The following is a 24,219-nucleotide window of genomic DNA, read 5'->3' as shown; positions in this document are numbered from 1 at the left end:
ACTAACCTCTGGGGCACTCCTATGTTATTTGGGAGAAAGCTAGAGAGGTTATTCAGCCATTTTACAGACTGTCATTTTCCAAGTAACTAGTGAACCAGGTTAGGGTGGCATCAGAGAATCCTAGTGAGCGGAGTTGCTGGATAAGTTTGATGTGGGAGACTGTGTCGAATGCTTTTGAGAGATCCAATAACAGGACTGATGTAAGTAGGTTATTATCTAGGGTGCTATAGATGTAATTTGTGAAGGAGACTAGGGCAGTAATGGTACTGTGGGATGATTGAAAACCATTTTGTGAAGGGGATAGTAGGTTGTTGCTGGTTAGATATTCAACCAGTTGTTTGTGGATGCATTTTTCCATTATTTTAGATAGCGGGGACAGTATGGAAATGGGTCTAAAATTAGATCGGTCATGGGGGTTTCCACCTTTATGAAGTGGGGTGATTGATTTTTTCCAGAGCTGGGGGACTGTGCATTCTGCAAGTGATCGGGTTATAAGGATACTTACTGGGAAACATATTGCCTTAGCACTAATTTTGGGGTATTCTGGGGAGAGATTATCAGTGGATGAGGAGCCTGGTTTCAATTTGCCAAGTAATGTTTGTATTTGAGAGGTTGCTACAGGTTGGAAGTTAAAGCATGGTATGGAGCTGATATTGCTTTGAGGTATGATGGACAGGTTAATGGGGGTTGGGGTATTGCCTGCATTTACTAATGAAAGGATATCAATAAAGTCTTTATTAAATATTTCACCGATTTAAACTGGGCTTTTGTCTGGAAATGGAGATGGGTTTTGGGTGCTGCCAGGATTTAGTAATGAGTTGACAGATTTCCAGAAAAGTCTGGGATTATTACTGTGGGTGTTTATTTGTTGGGAGAAGTAAGTCTTTTTGTCCTGATGAATGGCCTGTTCTGCTTTGTTTCTACGTATTTTGAAGACGGTTTCGCTGGGTGGGGTCTTATCTTTTTTCCATTTGTGCCATGCTCGGTCGCTATTAATCAGTAGTTGTTTGGTTGATTTAGATAGCCAAGGAGCATGGTTATGTTCTCTTGTTTCTTATGGGGGCTGTGGAGTTAAGGGTATCTAGGAAGACAATATTGAAATAATGTACTGCTTTATCTAAGGGAAGATATTTCAATGGGATCCAGTTTAGTGTTTGTAATAGGTTGCAAAAGTCAGACTGGCTAAAATTGGCTAGATTTCTGGTATATTTGTATGAATGAATGCTTGGAGTGGAGGTTGATAGTCTGTGTATCAGGGCTGGTAAGTGGTCACTTAGGATATTGGGAAGGGTGTTGGGATTGGATTAGTACTGTGGGTGGGATACTAATATCCACTCTAGGGTGGATTCAGGGTGATTGTTTGTTGTGTGTGTTGGGGTTTGTATAATTTGTGTAAATTTGAACAGATTGATGGAGTTTGTGGAATTGCTTTGTGTTAGTTTAAGCCAATTTATATTAGTGTCACCGAGGATTATGGTTTCATTTGAGATGCAGTGGTTAGACCATGATAGGAAGTCTTCCAGTGTTGGGATATTGGAACCTGGAGGAATATATATGGTGACAATAGATATTTGTTTATGGTTGTTGAAAAATAGTGATGCTGATAGGATTTCCATATTATTGAAAGTGGGAATGATTTTTGGGTGGGGTACTATGTTTAAGTGGTTACGATATATTAATGCCAGGCCTTCCCCTTTCTTATGAAGTCTATCTTTTCATAATATTTGATATCCAGGGGGAAGTATTTCTGAGTCAGATATCTGGAGTTTGAGCCAGGTTTCTGTTAGAGCAACTATATCAGGTGTATACTGTATAAGCCATGCATGGAAGTCTGCTACTTTGTTGCAGATACTACAGATGTTTAATGTCACGATGCAAAGATCTTTTGGTGTTGACTTGCTCCTTGAAGGCCCATTCAAGCCTGTCCAGTTTCTTTATTTATTTAATCTTTTGTGTAGTAACTTATTAACTACATCGCTAAAGTCTAAATAGGTCATGTTCATAACCCTCTTTATGGTTTACTAGCCTAATTACTTAGTCAAAGATCTCTTATTCTGTAAAACCCCTGCTACTTAGGGTTCTGAGATCAACAGATTTCCACATACGCCAGCTTTGTGGCTTCCTTACAAGTACGGTCAAAATGACAGAACAGTAGTTTCTATTTTTTATCTTATTATTTTATGTATTTTATTTTAGTATTTGTTTACTGGATAAGTAAATTAATATATTTATTTAGTTACTTATTTTTATTTACACTTTGTTGACTGAGTTAGTCCCATTAGGTCAATGACTCTTTTCAGGGAGATCTGACTAGGGTTAATTTGGCCAGGACACTGGGGACCTTCCCCTACTCTTTTTTCAGTAACTGTCATGGGATCTTTTAAAGGTGACTGACACACCACAGCTCAGGCAGATAGTGCTATAAATATATATATATATATATATATATATATATATATATATATATATATATACATGTTTAGAAGTGGCGAAGAGAGGCGTGTCCCCTTGCAAAAAGAAGTTTTAAGGAGAAGAATGAATTTCAAAATTCATTCTTCTTCAAGTTTTTGTCTTTTTTTTAACCTTTTTGGCACTTTGTATTTCAAGTGTCAGCACTTCAGTAGGGAGCCACTTTGTAAAGATACACAACAAATTTGTTCCCCGGTGTTTCTGAATGAGACCAAGAAACTGCTTGCTCAGGAGAGGATCTTTGATGTCACAGAACCTCTCCAGCAGGATCTGGGATTACAGAGTAACAAAACTTGTGGTTCCTGAAGTCCTGTCATTTGCAGTTTTTCATGCATCACCTGCTCTATAGATGTGACACATGGCTGCTTGAACTGATTCCAAGATTCCTGTTTCCTTAGATTTCTCTACAAATGGAGTTATGCAACTGGGACAACTGGGACAATAGTCCATGAACCAAAGCTTTCTAGTGGTGGCATTCTAACTGTGAAGTAAGAGGAACACCCCAGTAAAGCAGTATAATGCTTCACCAACACTTCCTAGTTTTTTTTTAATTTCTCCATATCTTTTATGTTTCTAATACTATGATGGGAATAGGCCCCATTCCTAGGTCAAAGTATAGTTTCATAGATTCATAGGTAGGTACTAGGCTATCTGCCCGAATGCATTTATAAGCCTAGCCAGAATGTGTTGGCTTTTGCTGCCCCCTTAGATTAGTTCCCTGTGCCTCTGTCCAGCAGAGCCATTGAAGTGATCCCTGGGATAAACTTTCTGTTTCCCATTCACTTGTCAAGGTTTCTCTTGAAGAAGGTTAGCGGGGAGCTCTGCCTAATGTAGATTGGAATCTTGTTCCAGAGCATGGGAAGTCTCTGGGACAGGAATCTATCCCTCCAGCACGTCCTATTTATTGTTGTGGTGAGGTTTAGATCCCTAGAGCATGTGGCTCAAGGGGATAAGGTTTTCTTTAGGTGGAGCATGTCCATCAATTCTGGGTTGGACATGGCCTTGTATGTCAGGGAGACATCACCTCTGAGTAGGCAGTATGCAACTGAGTACAGCTGGAGTTTCTTCAGTCGAGCTGCATAGAGCATCTGTTTGAGGCCAGTGATCCTCTTGGTGAGGTACTTCTGTGGTCTTTTCAGCTGTTGCAGGTGTCTTGTAAGGTACATCCCAAATGGGGCATTGTACTCTATGATGGGTCTGATGAGTGATGTGTAGAGGGCCACAATGACCTCTTTTGATCTGGATGCGAACCCTTTTGTAATTAGGTAGGCCACATAAAAGGATTTTCTAACCACTTTGGCAATGTGATTATCAAAGGAGAGATTACCATCTACTTAGGTCCCCAGATCCCTTATTACGTCTTCCGTATTTAGGGTACTACCACCTATGTGGTAGTTTGTGGGTACTTCATTTTTTCCAAAGGGGATGACTATGCACTTTTTGGCATTTAGCTTGAGGCCATGATTTTGACACCAGGTATCCGTCTCAGTGAGACCCTTTTGGAGGATGTCTGTGGCAACCAGTGAGTCAGTTATAGCCTTTAGTTTGCAGTCGTCTGCGAACTTGGTCAGCTATAGTCCTCCTGTGCTTGCCTGTACCTCTGAGAAGTATATGCTGAACAGGAGGGGTCCTAGGACTGAGCCCTGGGGAACGCCACTTGTAACCGGTTTAGAGTCAGACCTAGCTCCCGCAACTCTCACCATGTGGGTTCTGTCTGTGAGACAGTTGGCAACCCATCTTGTGATGTAGGGGTTTATGTTCAGGCTGGTGAGCTTGTCTATAATACCAGAATGGGAAATGGTGTCGAAGGCCTTTGCGAGGTCTAGGTAGGCTGTGTGTACCACCTTTCCCTCGTCTATAGCCTTGGTAACTGTCTCAAAGAAGTCCACCAGGTTTAGGAGGCATGATCTGCCCTTAACAAAACCGAACTGGGTAGGGTCCAGTGTTTGGAGGTTCCCAATGTCTCTGTTAATGAGTTCCATGATGATGCATTCCATAGCCTTGCAGACCACGCAAGTCAGGCCTATAGGGTGATAGTTTCCAGGGTCTGTTGTGGCTCCACCTTTGTGGAGCAGAATAACTGTTGCTGTGTGCCACTCTATGGGTATGTAGCCTGTGGGGAGGCTGTGTTTGAACAGTGTATTTAGGTGAGGGGTTAGTTCGTCTTTGAGCTTGTGTAGGACACAGCCTGGGACACCGTCCATTCCCATTGATGCTGTGTTTTTGGCTTTGTAGAGGTCTGTTTTAACCTGAGTGTCTGTGATTTCAGGGGTTCTACATTCTTCTGGTATAGTTATGGGTCCTTTTGGGGGTGAGATGGGGGGGTGAAGTTTGCACTGAACCTGTCTGCCAGTATTTTGGTGATATCGGTTGGTTCAGTGTATTTTGTGCCATTCTGCACTAACTCCGAGCAGATCTGAGCATTGCCACTTAGATTCTTCACAAGAATGCCTTGTGGTTATCTTTGGAGTCCTTGGCAATTTTTCTTTCGAAGCTCACCTTGGATGATTTTATGAGGGATCGTAGTTTCTTGCTGATACTGATCTGGGATGTCTTCCCTTCTTTAGATTTTACTCTTTTCTGTACTAGTTTCCACCTTCTATTGTATAACTTGTTTATGGCAGGGGTCCACCAGACTGGTTTCCTTTTCTTGGAGGAGTGAGTCTTGGTTTTGCTTGGGATAGCACGATCCATGCATTCTTGTAGGTGCCCATAGAATGCATTAGTAAAGGATTTTGCAGCTTGGACAGCATTACCTTTAGCATGGGGGCTTTGAAACGTTCCACCTCGGTCTTAAGTAACGTGAAGTTTGCTTTTGAAAAGTTTTTCACGGTGGTTTCCTTGTCCAGGGGTGGGGGCGGAATGTGGATATCCAAAGTGATTTATTTATGGTCAGATCTAACCAGCGAGGGGTTGATCTTCAGTGTGGAGCACTGTTCGCCCATGCTGGTGATGACCAGGTCCAATATGTTGTCACCTCTGGTGGGAGTGTTGACCAGTTAATCCAGGGCATTTGAGTTTATAAATTCTAGGAAATGTTGGACAAGGGAGTTAGTACTTGAGTAGTTCTCCCAGTTAATGTTTGGGTAATTGAAATCATCCAATATTAGGGTGTTTGGTAGGACCTTTATCTTTTCCAGTGTTTCCAGAAATGTGGAATGGGGGTCCTGGGACATGGTGGGTGATCTGTAGCAATTTGAGTTGCAGTTTGTCCCATTTTTAGTTGCACATGGATGATCTCTGAAGCATTGTGCTGTGCCACTAACCTGGGGGTGTGGGTATCCTTGATGAATATGGATACGTCCCCGCCTTTTGTATTTCGGTCTGGGTCCTGTGGCCAAAATGTATAGTATGAGTCTTAGCCTGGTAGTGCTGGGGTGCTCTTTGGAGCCTTAAACCAGATTTCTGTTACTGCACATATATCGATTTTCTCCATACTGAGGAGTGCCTCGAGTGTGTGCATTTTGAGGTTTTGACTTCTGGCATTGAGTAGCGTTACCCTCAATTTTTTTTATTTGTGCTATTTATGGTGGTAGGTTTTTCTTTTGAGCCTTGCCTAAAAAAGGCACTATGGGGGTGGCAAGAGCCTTGGGCAGTATTCGAAAGCCTAAGGGTGACAGGTGCAAGCCGTCTCTAGCGAAGCAGTGTGACTTGTCGAGCATGTCATCTCGGGCGGACAGAAACTGGATCCCCTTTGAATGACACCAGAAACTTAGCCAATTGTTGAAATTGATAATTTTTTCTTTATACTGTGGTATCATTCTTGGTGAGGGCAGGATGCTACTCAGGGTCAGGGTCATACCGGCCTGGGCTATGTGATCAGAGAGCTCTTCCGTGTCTCTTTTCATGTAGTCCAGGGAGGTACAGCTCAGGTCATTCACACCAACATGGACAATGACAGAATTGTATTTGTACTTGTTCTGGAGTGACCTGAGTGTTTGTGTTATGTGGCGGATCCTGGCACCCAACAGGCAACTAACAGTAACCTTCTCCTTATTCAGCCTAGTGAGTGGGACGTCAGTGTGTCTGACTATAGAGTCATGGAATTAGTATGGTTTCAGTCTTTGATGTTAGTCAGAAGTGCTCTATGTAGCAACCACAATGTGCCCAGTAATGGCTGCTTCCTTAAGCAATTCATATCGTGGACATGTATTGGTAACATAGCTAAGTCCAATTTTTAATTATTTTTATAAGGCCTGCTGCTCCTACTACTATAGGAACTGTCTGGGTATCCTTCTTCCAAACTGCCCTTGTTTCTGCCTGTGAATGTTGGTATTTATGACTTTGTGTCGCTGATTGTATGTAAGACACTGTAGTCACTGGGTGTGGCAATTTCAATGATCAGTGCAAATTTTGTCTTCTTTTCATGGACTACTGTATCTTTTCACATTTATTTTTTGAACTGTTGGTAATGAGTGATCCCATGTGATATAAATTTCATCATTTTGTATAATGCTTTGTGGCTTATGTTTCTAATTTTTTTTAACAAGAAAGATCTTTATTAAATTATCACATATGTCATAGGCTATCTTACACTTATATAAATGAAATAAAAGAAAATAAACCATACCGATACAATTTCAGTTGCTAACATTATACATTACAAACCATACTGACACAACTGTAGCTGCAAACATTTTAGATCACTTATAATATATCCAGTCATTGTCAGTCAAACATTACATAGCTCATTCAAATCCTGCCTTCTTGTAAACCTCGTTCCACCTCTGCATGTATTGATACCACAATTCCCTTTTTTTGCTCACTTCTTCTTTCAACTTTTCCCATTAGGGATCACCACAGTGGAACAACAGTCCACGGAACGATTGGCAGTCGAGTTTTATGGTGTCAAGTTGCCAGCCCGGTGCCCAGCCTTCCACAGAAAGCATGCACACACTCACACCTAGGGCCAGTTTAGAGTGTCCAACACACCTGCAGCATGTTTTTGGAATGTGGGAGGAAACAGAAGCACCCAGAGGAAACACACATAACTGCAGGCAGGACATGCAGACTCCACACAGAAGACACCTCAGCCGAGAATCAAACAGGAGAACCTCTAGCTGTGAGGTGGCAATGCTAACCGCTGCATTACTGTGGTATCCTATGTAATTTGTTCCTACCCTTTTCTAAAGATCCCAGTTCCAGTTGTTTTACCTCTGTTACTATAATCACTACTTGTAGTGCAGTTCGTTTAGACTTTGATTTCCATTTTCTAGTAATTGCTTTTTTGGCAACCACCATAATTAGACTCAGCAAGGCCTTACTATGTCTAGGCAGTTCCAATTATGCTGCCAATGTTTTTCAGCCACTTCAGTATTATAATGTTTGCACAATCCCCAGTGCAACAGTCTTGCCACATTATTATACATTTCAGTATACGATCCTTCTACCATTAGTATATCACAACCAGCAACAAGGTGTGCGGCTGTTCCCAATTCTGTTTTACAAAACTTACATTTGTCTGTTTCTTCCACATGCTCAATGGACTTTGTAAACCACTGTGTATGTAGTCCACTATCTTGGGCCGCCAATATTAACCTTTCGTCTTTTGGTTTGAATTCACCTCTCCTTTATCATTCCTACATTCAGTCCTGATCAACATGAGCTTGTTCCAGGAGTTTTCTATACTTGCAACTACATTTATGCATTTTCCACATTTCATGCCTTCTCATTTGATCCTTCACCTTATATTATTTCTTTCTTTTTTTTTTGGCACATTTAGATTCAGTTGCCACCTGATTTTTATCTACTTCTGGTTTGATTTCCATTCCTGCTTGACACCGATATGCTTCTGCTAGACTAAGCAGTGAAGTCATCTTAGACTAGTTGTGAGAGGCCAGCCATGCTCCAGTAGTTCTCTCCCAAAGCCATCTGTGCAGATGTTACTCATGTCTGTAGACGGCATGACCTCAGGGGTAGAATGAGAGGGTCTACTTTATTTAACTGCAAGCTGATTCCAGCGAATGCAAATCCATCAACACAAATGCATCAAACCACGAAATAAGTGAACTCACAAAACCGCGAAATTCGAAATGTGGAAGTGTTTTGGTTGGCCCGTCTGAGCTACAGATCTGTAAGGTAAGTGTGCGATAGTTATGGACATTAGGGTGCGGGTTAAGGTAAGTGCATAGATAGGTAATGTAATATGGGTAGTGTATTTAACGTTTAGTGTAGGGTTTGAGGTAGGGGTTTGGTTAGTGTATGTGTGTGGTTTATTTATTTTGTTTGGGTATAGCTCCGTAGGGTAAGTGTGCAGTAGTTACGGACCTTAGGGTTAGGGAGGGGTTAAGGAGAGTGCATAGATAGTGGTGTATGTGGGGTTTAGTGTAGGGTTAAAAGTAAGGTTTTGGTTTGTGGATGTTTGTGGTTTATTTATTTTGTTTGGGTGGGTAGTGTGTTTCGGGCGGTGGGGTTGGCTGAGTATGACAAATCAGTATTTTGAGTTTCGCGGTTTTGTGAGTTTTCTCATTTCGCAGTTCGATGTATATGTGTCGATGGATTTGCATTCACTTGAATCAGCTTTCGGTTAATTAAAGTAGACCCGAATGAGAAGGCCTTCCAAATAGCCAAGAGTGACCTAAGGTCAGTAAGAGCATCAGGTATTAATCCTGCCACTTTCAAGTGGGAGGGTGAAATGGTTTCTACTAGGGGTTATTCATTGCACCAGTTTCATTATTGACCTTAATTGTAGGATTTCTAGCTGGTAGAAATCCATAAAGTGCAGTTTTAGACCAGGAGGATGCAGTTTTGTCAGTGGATGTTCAAGTCACCCTTAACAAAGACTTTGATTTTAGTAGATTGGTATCCATTCTACCATAAATAATGACCTTAAATGTTCAGGATTCTGATACACTTAGTGTATTTTTTTAATCCATTTATCAACCAAGTAAGTAAACTTGACCATCTCTTACTTGGGCCATAAAGGCAAGGGCAGATGTAAACGCACAGTTTAGAAGAGCCAAAATTCCAGCAATTTGATGGGATAACTGGAATACCCTTAGAAAACTCAGATGGGGGGGGGGGGGGTGGCCAGGATGCTGAGGAGATGGAGGCAAAATTCATCACTTCTGCTGTTCTTAACATGTTTCTGACAGGAAATATTATTTTGAAGTTATTGTATTTTTTTATTTTCATAGAGAATTAATAGCCTAAACCTTCCTCTTCGATTATGTATAGAAATTATTTAATTATTCCTATATTTTCCTGTCAAAATACTATCTGGAGGTCTTATACATCAATAAGATGAATCACACAAAAACAAACTCTCAAGACACATAACTGAAGAAGGAGTTTCAAATGGTTCTGGCAAACATCCAGGAACTGTCTCTGAAAATGGATAAAATGAGCAACAAATTAGACATCTTTGAGGAAAGATGTCCAAAGTGGATGGAAGTAATTCAAGAGACTCTCAATCAACAGAAAATACAGATTTCAGGAGTAGAAGAAGTCTTAAATGGTGTGGAAAGAAGATTGTCAGAAGAAGAGAACAAAACTGAGTTCCTTTAAAAACAAAATACAATACTATTGAGCAAACTAGATGATTTGGAGAACAGATCTTGAAGCAAAAATATTCACATTTTTGGTTTACCAGAGAAAATAGAAGGGAAATGCGTGACTAACTTTCTAATATCCTGACTTCCTAACATCCTTGATCTATCTGAAGCAATGTCTTTTGGCACAGAGAGAGCACACAAATCTCTAGCTGTGGCTCCTTCTGGAAATAATTCCACTCCGAGCTCCTAAGTCACAACCTGAATTTGGCCATGTGAGTTATGGTTAAGACGTCATCCTTCAATGCCACAAAGCTGGAAATGGGTTGTCTGATTTAAAGCCAAGTGGTAAATTGTTTTTGGACTTCTGTGCTTATCATGGATTGCTCATACAGAGCACCATGGTCAGACATAATGATGTCCATAAGTATAATTGGTACCAAAGCTCCCGGTGCCAATGGTCAATGACTGGACTTTACAGTCAGACACGGAACTTGCTTAGTACAGCAAAGACCACAGAACTAATACAACTGTTGGGGCAAGGGGCTGCACTTTCAGTAGTTTTTTAATATTAAACGCCAGAGACGCTTTCCCAGTCATGTAGGCATCAGTAAGTAGGGGTCTATATTAGAAAATCGAACTTTCAAAGGTTTGACTGTCATATGGTTGACACCATATGATCAAACTTTTAAAAGTTTGAAAATCTAATAAAAAAAAATAAACTACACAAATAACTTACCTGAATGTTTTAAGCAGGGGGCAAGCCCCCCTGCACCCCCCACACCCCCGCTCTTTAAATATACCAACTCCGATATTGCACTACAGTGAAGAAAAGGGAAATCTTTCCATTCCACGGTGTACAGAGATCTCTGTTAAAATGTTCGAATTTTCAAAAATTTGGTCATATGGTGTTGACCATATGACAGTCAAACTTTTGAAAGTCTGATCATCCAATATAGACCCCAGTAAGTAATCAAGGGAATCTTTAAAAGTATATAAATTAGAGGTGGTGGAATAGATGACAAGAGAATAAAGCACTCAGCTGGAAAATGAGACGGATGAAAGAAAGTGGAAATGGATTTGCATATTACCCAGATATCCTACAAAGTCATCCCATGGTCAAGATGCTTTGCATGGCAGTGTCTCCAGTAATAGTTTTATGCCCTTCATAGGTTGAAGAACATGTTTCTAAACATAAAGATTTCTAAATCTGAAGACGTCTTCAAATACTATGAAAGTACTAATCACAATGCAGCTTAGAAAAGGATCTGAAGTCTATAATAAATTTTTAATATCTGAACAGCAGGATTTGACTGAAGCACAGTTCAGGAAGGCCTTAAAGCTCCAAAGGCAGGCCAACAGCAAGGCATTGGAGCAGAACAGAAGGGGAAGAATTATGACTTGAAAATGACCAAAAACACAGTTCTAATGCTTGAGGTCTCCTGGCTGCTGGCAAACCACTATAGTAGTCCATTTTCCCTGGTTTGTATTAGTCAGTTTTACTGCAACCACAAAGGAGGGAGGGAGGAAGTAACAAACTGGGTAAGGATAACAGGCTAAAAGGGAAGAATCTGTGATATTTGATGTTATATTATATGTTCCTGAACATAGATGCACATCGATGGATATTTGAAGAATGAGAGGTGGGGACATGGGAACATATTTTTTGTTGTGTGCAAGCTTGGCTATTTTGTTTTCCTTTTAGTATCCTTTCAGACTTTAGTGACATGAACTGGGGCACATGCCTGTCAGTCATTTGAATTTCTCAGCCCCTTTTTCTTGCAAAGCCATATTTCATAACTGTGATTGATGATTTATAATCTCACATTTATTACTAATTTCAGTGTCGGTCTTCTTCCTGTTCATCTCCATTTCCCAGCACCAGATTCTGGGTCATACCCAAGGTACTCCTAATTCTTCTGGTCACCTCCTGTGCTTTTTTCTATCTCTCAAGCATTTTCTTTTGGAACACTGGAGAAAGTTTCACAGGCAGTCTCTCTATCCGCTTTATTATCAGAAGAACGAGAAGCAGTCTCCTTCTGTTTGATAGCTCACTTTTTGTTGAACAAACTTTTTTATTCCCTCCTTATCCTGTTCTGCATTTAAAATTATGACTTTCATCCTCCATGAAAAAATGTTCTTTTTTTTTTAAACAGATTTATTGATTTTGATTATAATGAAAACAATCACATAGACATATATAAGATAATTTATGTTATAGATTTACAAATTGATATATATTTAAAGCATTTAAATATGAATATACAAATAACAAAGCAAACAAACTAAAGTTTGTACACAGACATCTAGTATTTATACATTAACATACAATATAACCTCATGAAAAAATATTCTGAAGATAGCTGGATACAGCAGCTTGAATCTCATATCAGCCTTTCGATATTCCCTCATTGATGGGATAAATTTGCTTGTCTTCTGCCTGGTGTACTGTGAATAATCATTTTCCACAAACACTCTACTGTATTCAGTTTTTAATACTTTACCCATCTTTTGTCTGGATTAGCTCTTTCTGCTGGTAGGATTGCATCTTTACTAATACAGGTCTTGGCTGTTTTCTCATGACCAGGTTTGGAGCATACACACAATATGCCCTTTCAATTAACAAATCATGCTGTGGAATACCACTCCACTTGCTTATTTGTGCCTTCATAAAATCAATGCACTCTTTCCCTTCCAGTTTCTCTGGTACAGCAGAAAATCTCAGGTTTCTTCAGAGTACTCTGTCCTCTAACTCTAGCATTTTTTGAAACATTTCCTCTTGCACAATCTTATACTCAACCAGCTTTTTCTTCATTTTGATCTTGGATTTTTGCAGTTTTATCAGTTCATCTGAATATCTGTTTAAAGCGTCGGACATTTGTTTCCAGCCCTTTGTTATTTGAGTAGTTATACTCCTTCAGTGTTTTATTTATTTTAATCATCTCTAAGTACATTTGATTTATTTTTTCCTCTAAATCACTGGAAGCTGTCACTCTTATACCAAAGCGGGGGCTTGAACTACTTTTTGCAGAACAGCTGCAGGATTCTTCCCAGTCAGTGTATTTTTTCTTCATCTTTTGTAGTTGATTTTCATTCAGATCTCTAAGTTTCATCCTTGCTGGCATCCAGTCAGTGTACATCTAGCTATTAAATGAATTCTACTCAAGCTGGCAGAATTACTAGCCCTTATTTCTCATTTTCTTTTTTCACACTGGGAGAGCTGAGATCAAGCTGTTGATCAGTGTATAGCCATCTTGGAAAAGCCTCACGTATTGGCTAATCTTAATGAAGATTTGGAAGGACTTCTTGTGTGGAATTTTAAGATGAGAAATGCAGTAAAATAAAATACTTCTGTTTGGGGATATGAGACAGAGTTATATTGTACCACAATGAGGGAGAACTGGTCTTTGTAACACTCTCAGAAGAAAACAAATATTACACAAAAGTGGAAGTGAAGGTCTATAATAAAATTTTGGGATGTGATGTTATTAATGGATGAGATGGAGACCCAATAAAGCCAAATGGCTACAAAAACAGTTTTCATGGGAAAAATATGTGAATAATTGCTTATCGTTGAAATTGCATACAGACTCAATGAAGTTAAATTGCAAAATCGAATATACTATTAATTCATCTGATTGGATTAGGATTAATATTTTCATGCATGTGCATATTAATGGGAACTAATTACAATCAGTCCACAATATGCATGTGCATCTTAATGGGAATGTAATTACAATCAGTCCACAATATGCATGTGCATCTTAATGGGAAAGTAATTATAATCCATCCACAATATGCATGTGCATCTTAATGGGAATGTAATTATAATCAATGCACAATATGCATGTGCATCTTAATGGGAATGTAATTATAATCAGTCCACAATATGCATGTGCATCTTAATGGGAATGTAATTACAATCAGTCCACAATATGCATGTGCATCTTAATGGGAATGTAATTACAATCAGTCCACAATATGCATGTGCATCTTAATGGGAAAGTAATTACAATCAGTCCACAATATGCATGTGCATCTTAATGGGAAAGTAATTATAATCAGTCACAATATGCATGTGCATCTTAATGGGAAAGTAATTATAATCAGTCCACAATATGCATGTGCATCTTAATGGGAATGTAATTATAATCCATCCACAATATGCATGTGCATCTTAATGGGAAAGTAATTATAATCAGTCCACAATATGCATGTGCATCTTAATGGGAATGTAATTATAATCAGTCCACAATATGCATGTGCATCTTAATGGGAATGTAGTTATAATCAGTCCACAATATGCATGTGCATCTTAATGGGAATGTAATTATTATCCGTCCACAATATGCATGTGCATCTTAATGGGAAAGTAATTACAATCAGTCCACAATATGCATGTGCATCTTAATTCGGAATGTAGTTATAATCAGTCCACAATATGCATGTGCATCTTAATGGGAAAGTAATTATAATCAGTCCACAATATGCATGTGCATCTTATAGGTTCATAGGTTCATAGGTTTATACTAGGCTATCTGCCCTAAGGCATTTATAAGCCTAGCCCAAATTTTTGTGGCTTACGCCACCCCTTATATGAAAAAATACTGTGCCCATTAGTTTGTTGTACCTCTGTCCAGCAGTGACACAGAGATGATTCCCGGGGTAAACCTACGATCTCCCATCCACAGGTCTAGATTTCTCTTGAACAGAGTCAGCGAGGTGCTCTGCCTCACATGGACCGGGATTTTATTCCACAGCATAGGGAGTCTCTGAGTGATAAATCTATCCCTCCAGCACGTCCTATTTATATCCGTGCTAAGGTTTAAGTCGCTTGCTCTAGTGGTTTTGGTGGATTTGGATTTTTTGAGGTGGAGCATGTCCATTAATTCTGGGTTGGACATGGCCTTGTATGTCAGGCACATGTCACCTCTGAGCAGACGGTATGCGACTGAATAGAGCTGGAGTTTCTTCAATCTGGCAGCATATGACAGATTTTGGAGTCCCTTTATCCTTTTGGTGAGGAACTTTTAGGGTCTCTCCAATTGCTGCAGATGTCGGGTGAGATACATCCCGAATGGGGCATTGTACTCGATCATTGGTCTGATAAGTGAAGAGTACAGGGGAACAATGACCTCACTAGATCTGGATGTGAATCCCTTCATGATCAGGTGGGCAATGTAGAAGGTCTTTCTAACCACTTTAGCAACGTGAGTGTCAAAAGAAAGGCTACTGTCAACCTGGGTTCCCAGGTCCCTGATAACCTCTTCTGTGCTTAGTGGATTGCCACCTATATGGTAGCTTGGGGTTACCTTGTTTTTCCTGAAGGGTATGACTATACATTTTTTGGCGTTTAACTTCAGGCCATGGCTCTGGCACCAGCTATCTGTTTCCGTGAGTCCCTTCTGAAGGATATCCGTGTCCGATGCACTTTCCACTATGTCGCCCAGTTTGCAGTTGTCTGCAAACTTTGTCAGCCAAAGCCCTCCCATGTTGGCCTGTACTTCTGAGAAGTAGATGCCAAACAATAGGGGGCCAAGGACCGAGCCCTGTGGGACACCACTTGTGACCGGCTTGGAGTCTGACATAGCGCCAGCAACTCTAACCCTGTGGGTTCTGTCCTTAAGCCAGTTTGCAACCCATCTTGTGACATATGGGTTTACATTTAAGCTGGTAAGTTTTTCTACAATACCCGAGTGGGGTATTGTGTCGAAAGCCTTGCAAGGTCAAGGTAGGCTGTATGGACTGCCTTTCCTCATCAATGGCCTTGGTGACTGTTTCAAAGAAGTCGACCAAGTTCAAAAGGCATGATCTTCCCTTGACAAAGCCAAACTGGGTCGGGTCCAATGTCTGCAAGTCCCCTATATCTTTGTTTATGAGCTCCATTATGATCCTCTCCATAGCTTTGCAGACTAGACTTGTTAAGCTTATGGGGCGTAATTACCAGGGTCCGTAGAGGCGCCTTTGTGGAGTGGGACCACAGTTGCCGTACACCACTCCTTGGGCACGTATCCTGTGGTAAGGCTGAGATTAAACAGCTGCCTTATGTGCGGGTTTAATTCCTCATTTAGCTCGTGTAGCACACAGCCGGGACACCATCCAGTCCCATTGATGCTGTGTTTTTAGCTTTAGAGAGAGCAGCTTTCACTTGCATTTGAGATGTCCGGGAAGCTACACTGGCTGGGATAGTTATCTCTCCTTTAGGGGAGAGGGGTGAAGTTTGCACTGAACCTGTCTGCCAGTATGTTGGCAATGTCTGTGGGTTCAGTGATTTTTGTATCATTTTGGACTAATTCTGAGCATATCTGGGAGTTTCCACCCAGGTTCCTAACATAGCTGAAAAAGGCCTTATGATTGTCCTTTGAATCCATGGCAATTTTTCTCTCAAAATTGGCCTTAGTTGATTTTATGAGTGCTCGTATTTTTTACTAATAATGATCAGGGGTGACTTCCTTTTATGGATTTTGTTCTATCATGTAATAGCTTTCTCCTCTTATTGTAAAGTTTGTTAATGGCTGGGGTCCACCAGACTGGACGTTGCCCTTTGTGGAAAGAGTCTTGGTTTTATTTGGGATTGCCTGATCCATGCAGTCCTGGAGGTGTTCATAGAAGGCATTTGTAAGGGCTTCCGCAGCTTGGGTTGTGGTTTCCACTGGCTCGGGGCCTTGAAGGATACCACACCAGTCTTGAGTAGTGTGAAGTTTGCTTTAGAGAAGTTCTTCACTATGGTCTTTTTTGTTTGGGGTGGGGGCGGGATGTGGATTTCCAGTGAGATTAGTTTATGATCAGATCTCACCAATGAGGGATATACTTCTGGTGTGGAGCATTTTGTCCCCATGTTTGTGACAATGAGATCTAGTATATTTTCTCCTCTCGTGGGAACAGTGACTAGCTGTTCCATGGCATTTGAATTTATGAACTCCAGGAACCGTTGGGCTAGAAAGTTAGGGCTTGAGTAATGTTTTCAGTCTATATTTGGGTAGTTGAAGTCACCCAATATGATGGTGTTTGGAGATACATTTATACCCTCCAGTGTCTTCAGGAAGGCTGTGTGGGGTTCCTGAGTTTGAGAGGGTGGCCTGTAGCATGCTACAATTTGTAGAGCAGTTTTGCCTATGGTTAGTTGCACCTGGATGGTTTCCGAAGCTTTGTGCGTTGCCACCAACCTGGAGGTGTGGGTATCCTTTATGAATATGGATACACCCCCACCTTTTGTGGTGTGGTCCGGGTTTTGGGGCCGGAACGCATGATATGAGGTAAAACCTAATAGTGCCGGGGTGCTCTCAGGAGCCTTGAACCAGGTTTCAGTTACAGCACAGACATCGATGTTCTCCATACTGAGAAGGGCCTCGAGTGCGAGCATTTTGAGATTTAGACTTCTGGCATTGAGCAGCATTACCCTCAGTTTCTTCCCATTTTTGTTTTCTAGGGTGGTAGGTTTAGAATTTGAGCCTTGCCTAAAAAAGGCACTATGGGGGTGGCAAGAGCCTTAGCCAATATCCGGAATCCCAGGGGTGACAGGTGCAAGCCGCCCTATCTTAATAGGAATGTAATTATAATCAGTCCACAATATGCATCTGCATGTGCATCTTAATGGGAAAGTAATTATAATCAGTCCACAATATGCATGTGCATCTTAATGGGAAAGTAATTACAATTAGTCCACAATATGCATGTGCATCTTAATGGGAAAGTAATTATAATCAGTCCACAATATGCATGTGCATCTTAATGGGAAAGTAATTACAATCAGTCCACAATATGCATGTGCATCTTAATGGGAAAGTAATTATAATCAGTCCACAATATGCATGTGCATCTTAATGGGAAAGTAATTATAATCCATCCACAATATGCATGTGCATCTTAATGGGAAAGTAATTATAATCCATCCACAATATGCATGTGCATCTTAATGGGAATGTAATTATAATCAGTCACAATATGCATGTGCATCTTAATGGGAAAGTAATTATAATCAGTCCACAATATGCATGTGCATCTTAATGGGAATGTAATTAAAATCAGTCACAATATGCATGTGCATCTTAATGGGAATGTAATTACAATCAGTCCACAATATGCATGTGCATCTTAATGGGAAAGTAATTATAATCAGTCCACAATATGCATGTGCATCTTAATGGGAAAGTAATTATAATCAGTCCACAATATGCATGTGCATCTTAATGGGAAAGTAATTACAATCAGTCCACAATATGCATGTATATCTTAATGGGAATGTAATTACAATCAGTCACAATATGCATGTGCGTCTTAATGGGAAATTAATTATAATTAGTCCACAATATGCATGTGCATCTTAATGGGAATGTAATTATAATCCGTCCACAATATGCATGTGCATCTTAATGGGAATGTAATTATAATCAGCCACAATATGCATGTGCATCTTAATGGGAAAGTAATTACAATCAGTCCACAATATGCATGTGCATCTTAATGGGAAATTAATTATAATTAGTCCACAATATGCATGTGCATCTTAATGGGAATGTAATTACAATCAGTCACAATATGCATGTGCGTCTTAATGGGAAATTAATTATAATTAGTCCACAATATGCATGTGCATCTTAATGGGAAAGTAATTACAATCAGTCCACAATATGCATGTGCATCTTAATGGGAATGTAATTATAATCCGTCCACAATATGCATGTGCATCTTAATGGGAATGTAATTACAATCAGTCACAATATGCATGTGCATCTTAATGGGAATGTAATTACAATCAGTCACAATATGCATGTGCATCTTAATGGGAATGTAATTACAATCAGTCACAATATGCATGTGCGTCTTAATGGGAAATTAATTATAATTAGTCCACAATATGCATGTGCATCTTAATGGGAATGTAATTAAAATCAGTCACAATATGCCTTTGCATCTTAATGGGAATGTAATTATAATCAGTCACAATATGCATGTGCATCTTAATGGGAAAGTAATTATAATCAGCCACAATATGCATGTGCATCTTAATGGGAATGTAATTATAATCAGCCACAATATGCATGTGCATCTTAATGGGAATGTAATTATAATCAGCCACAATATGCATGTGCATCTTAATGGGAATGTAATTACAATCAGTCACAATATGCATGTGCATCTTAATGGGAATGTAATTATAATCAGCCACAATATGCATGTGCATCTTAATGGGAATGTAATTACAATCAGTCCACAATATGCATGTGCATCTTAATGGGAATGTAATTATAATCAGTCCACAATATGCATGTGCATCTTAATGGGAATGTAATTATAATCAGTCCACAATATGCATCTGCATCTTAATGGGAAAGTAATTATAATCAGTCAACAATATGCATGTGCATCTTAATGGGAATGTAATTATAATCAGTCCACAATATGCATGTGCATCTTAATGGGAATGTAATTATAATCAGTCCACAATATGCATGTGCATCTTAATGGGAATGTAATTATAATCAGCCACAATATGCATGTGCATCTTAATGGGAATGTAATTACAATCAGTCCACAATATGCATGTGCATCTTAATGGGAAATTAATTATAATTAGTCCACAATATGCATGTGCATCTTAATGGGAATGTAATTACAATCAGTCACAATATGCATGTGCGTCTTAATGGGAAATTAATTATAATTAGTCCACAATATGCATGTGCATCTTAATGGGAATGTAATTAAAATCAGTCACAATATGCATGTGCGTCTTAATGGGAAAGTAATTATAATCAGTCCACAACATGCATGTGCATCTTAATGGGAATGTAATTACAATCAGTCCACAATATTCATGTGCATCTTAATGGGAATGTAATTATAATCAGTCCACAATATGCATGTGCATCTTAATGGGAATGTAATTACAATCAGTCCACAATATGCATGTGGAACTTAATGGGAAAGTAATTATAATCAGTCCACAATATGCATGTGCATCTTAATGGGAATGTAATTACAATCAGTCCACAATATGCATGTGCATCTTAATGGGAAAGTAATTATAATTAGTCCACAATATGCATGTGCATCTTAATGGGAATGTAATTACAATCAGTCCACAATATGCATGTGCATCTTAATGGGAAATTAATTATAATTAGTCCACAATATGCATGTGCATCTTAATGGGAATGTAATTACAATCAGTCACAATATGCATGTGCGTCTTAATGGGAAATTAATTATAATTAGTCCACAATATGCATGTGCATCTTAATGGGAAATTAATTATAATTAGTCCACAATATGCATGTGCATCTTAATGGGAATGTAATTATAATCAGTCCACAATATGCATGTGCATCTTAATGGGAAAGTAATTACAATCAGTGCACAATATGCGTGTGCATCTTAATGGGAATGTAATTACAATCAGTCCACAATATTCATGTGGATCTTAATGGGAATGTAATTACAATCAGTCCACAATATGCATGTGAATCTTAATGGGAATGTAATTACAATCAGTCCACAATATGCATGTGCATCTTAATGGGAAAGTAATTATAATCCATCCACAATATGCATGTGTATCTTAATGGGAAAGTAATTATAATCAGTCCACAATATGCATATGCATCTTAATGGGAAAGTAATTATAATCAGTCCACAATATGCATGTGCATCTTAATGGGAATGTAATTACAATCAGTCCACAATATGCATGTGCATCTTAATGGGAATGTAATTATAATCAGTCACAATATGCATGTGCATCTTAATGGGAAAGTAATTATAATCAGCCACAATATGCATGTGCATCTTAATGGGAAAGTAATTATAATCAGCCACAATATGCATGTGCATCTTAATGGGAATGTAATTATAATCCAACCACAATATGCATGTGCATCTTAATGGGAAAGTAATTATAATCAGCCACAATATGCATGTGCATCTTAATGGGAATGTAATTACAATCAGTCCACAATATGCATGTGCATCTTAATGGGAATGTAATTATCATCCGTCCACAATATGCATGTGCATCTTAATGGGAATGTAATTATAATCAGTCCACAATATGCATGTGCATCTTAATGGGAATGTAATTATAATCAGTCCACAATATGCATGTGCATCTTAATGGGAATGTAATTATAATCAGTCCACAATATGCATGTGCATCTTAATGGGAATGTAATTATAATCAGTCCACAATATGCATGTGCATCTTAATGGGAATGTAATTATAATCAGTCCACAATATGCATGTGCATCTTAATGGGAATGTAATTATAATCAGTCCACAATATGCATGTGCATCTTAATGGGAATGTAATTATAATCAGTCCACAATATGCATCTGCATCTTAATGGGAAAGTAATTACAATCAGTCCACAATATGCATCTGCATCTTAATGGGAATGTAATTATAATCAGTCCACAATATGCATGTGCATCTTAATGGGAATGTAATTATAATCAGTCCACAATATGCATGTGCATCTTAATGGGAAAGTAATTATAATCAGTCCACAATATGCATGTGCATCTTAATGGGAAAGTAATTATAATCAGTCCACAATATGCATGTGCATCTTAATGGGAATGTAATTATAATCAGTCACAATATGCATGTGCATCTTAATGGGAATGTAATTATAATCAGTCCACAATATGCATGTGCATCTTAATGGGAAAGTAATTATAATCAGTCCACAATATGCATGTGCATCTTAATGGGAATGTAATTATAATCAGTCACAATATGCATGTGCATCTTAATGGGAATGTAATTATAATCAGTCACAATATGCATGTGCATCTTAATGGAAATGTAATTATAATCAGTCCACTATATGCATGTGCATCTTAATGGGAAAGTAATTATAATCAGTCCACAATATGCATGTGCATCTTAATGGGAATGTAATTATAATCAGTCCACAATATGCATGTGCATCTTAATGGGAATGTAATTATAATCAGTCCACAATATGCATGTGCATCTTAATGGGAATGTAATTATAATCAGTCCACAATATGCATGTGCATCTTAATGGGAATGTAATTATAATCAGTCCACAATATGCATGTGCATCTTAATGGGAATGTAATTATAATCAGTCCACAATATGCATGTGCATCTTAATGGGAATGTAATTATAATCAGTCCACAATATGCATGTGCATCTTAATGGGAAAGTAATTATAATCAGTCCACAATATGCATGTGCATCTTAATGGGAATGTAATTATAATCAGTCCACAATATGCATGTGCATCTTAATGGGAAAGTAATTATAATCAGTCCACAATATGCATGTGCATCTTAATGGGAATGTAATTATAATCAGTCCACAATATGCATGTGCATCTTAATGGGAATGTAATTATAATCAGTCCACAATATGCATGTGCATCTTAATGGGAAAGTAATTATAATCAGTCACAATATGCATGTGCATCTTAATGGGAATGTAATTATAATCAGTCACAATATGCATGTGCATCTTAATGGGAAAGTAATTATAATCAGTCCACAATATGCATGTGCATCTTAATGGGAATGTAATTATAATCAGTCCACAATATGCATGTGCATCTTAATGGGAATGTAATTATAATCAGTCCACAATATGCATGTGCATCTTAATGGGAATGTAATTATAATCAGTCCACAATATGCATGTGCATCTTAATGGGAATGTAATTATAATCAGTCCACAATATGCATGTGCATCTTAATGGGAATGTAATTATAATCAGTCCACAATATGCATGTGCATCTTAATGGGAATGTAATTATAATCAGTCCACAATATGCATGTGCATCTTAATGGGAATGTAATTATAATCAGTCCACAATATGCATGTGCATCTTAATGGGAATGTAATTATAATCAGTCCACAATATGCATCTGCATCTTAATGGGAATGTAATTATAATCAGTCCACAATATGCATGTGCATCTTAATGGGAATGTAATTATAATCAGTCCACAATATGCATGTGCATCTTAATGGGAAAGTAATTATAATCAGTCCACAATATACATGTGCATCTTAATGGGAATGTAATTATAATCAGTCCACAATATGCATGTGCATCTTAATGGGAAAGTAATTATAATCAGTCCAGAATATGCATGTACATCTTAATGGGAATGTAATTATAATCAGTCCACAATTTGCATGTGCATCTTAATGGGAAAGTAATTATAATCAGCCCACAATATGCATGTGCATCTTAATGGGAATGTAATTATAATCAGTCCACAATATGCATGTGCATCTTAATGGGATTGTAATTATAATCAGTCACAATATGCATGTGCATCTTAATGGGAAAGTAATTATAATCAGTCTAGAATATGCATGTGCATCTTAATGGGAATGTAATTACAATCAGTCCACAATATGTATGTGCATCTTAATGGGAAAGTAATTACAATCAGTCCACAATATGCATGTGCATCTTAATGGGAAAGTAATTACAATCAGTCCACAATATGTATGTGCATCTTAATGGGAAAGTAATTACAATCAGTCCACTATATGCATGTGCATCTTTATGGGAATGTAATTACAATCAGTCACAATATGCATGTGCATCTTAATGGGAAAGTAATTACAATCAGTCCACAATATGCATGTGCATCTTAATGGGAAAGTAATTATAATCAGTCCACAATATGCATGTGCATCTTAATGGGAATGTAATTACAATCAGTCCACAATATGCATGCGCATCTTAATTGGAAAGTAATTATGATCAGTTCACAATTTGCATGTGCATCTTAATGGGAAAGTAATTATAATCAGTCTACAATATGCATGTGCATCTTAATGGGAATGTAATTATAATCAGTCCACAATATGCAGGTGCATCTTAATGGGAATGTAATTATAATCAGTCACAATATGCATGTGCATCTTAATGGGAATGTAATTATAATCCATCCACAATATGCATCTGCATCTTAATGGGAATGTAATTATAATCAGTCCACAATATGCATGTGCATCTTAATGGGAATGTAATTATAATCAGTCCACAATATGCATCTGCATCTTAATGGGAATGTAATTATAATCCATCCACAATATGTATGTGGATCGTAATGGGAAAGTAATTATAATCAGTCCACAATATGCATGTGCATCTTAATGGGAATGTAATTATAATCAGTCCACAATATGCATGTGCATCTTAATGGGAATGTAATTATAATCAGTCCACAATATGCATGTGCATCTTAATGGGAATGTAATTGTCAAAATTCATTC

Source organism: Protopterus annectens, chromosome 10.part0 (genome assembly GCF_019279795.1).
Source record: "Protopterus annectens isolate FY-2018-M chromosome 10.part0, PAN1.0, whole genome shotgun sequence".
Lineage (NCBI taxonomy): Eukaryota > Metazoa > Chordata > Ceratodontiformes > Protopteridae > Protopterus > Protopterus annectens.
This window is presented reverse-complemented; position numbering follows the sequence as displayed.